Genomic DNA, 521 nt, shown 5'->3' with positions numbered 1-521 from the left:
TTGTTTATTTGATAAGTTTCTCAATTCATACCATGGGCAGAAAATTTTTATTTAAGGTACAGGTATTTACATAAGAAAAAATGAATTTATGTTTCCCTTGTTATATAACTATATAAGGTTCTGCTCTATATTCTTCAGGATGCACAGAAAATTTTGGACTCTCCAGACTGCTCACTATGTCTATCAAACTACTGTTTATCTATTCGACTAAACTGGTATATCCCTAAAGGTGACCTATTATTTTTGCATGCAAAGTTAAAACTTTCTAATGTAATACTCTCATATCCTCCCAATGTAATTTCTATTTTAACCCTTATTATATTATGTTGTATTATTTATTCCATCATTTGACATCTTTTCCTTCAGAAACACCGTGATTCCCTGGTATTTGTCTTGTTTACTTTCTGGTGAACATCCATCTCCAAAAATAGATCCCTCTACGTAGAACACTTGGCTTTTTTTAGAGACTCAATAATTTACAACCATATCATTTAATCTTCCATAATCACTAATCATGTATA

Source organism: Pteropus vampyrus, unplaced genomic scaffold, assembly GCF_000151845.1.
Source record: "Pteropus vampyrus isolate Shadow unplaced genomic scaffold, Pvam_2.0 Scaffold474, whole genome shotgun sequence".
NCBI classification, from domain to species: domain Eukaryota; kingdom Metazoa; phylum Chordata; class Mammalia; order Chiroptera; family Pteropodidae; genus Pteropus; species Pteropus vampyrus.
This window is presented reverse-complemented; position numbering follows the sequence as displayed.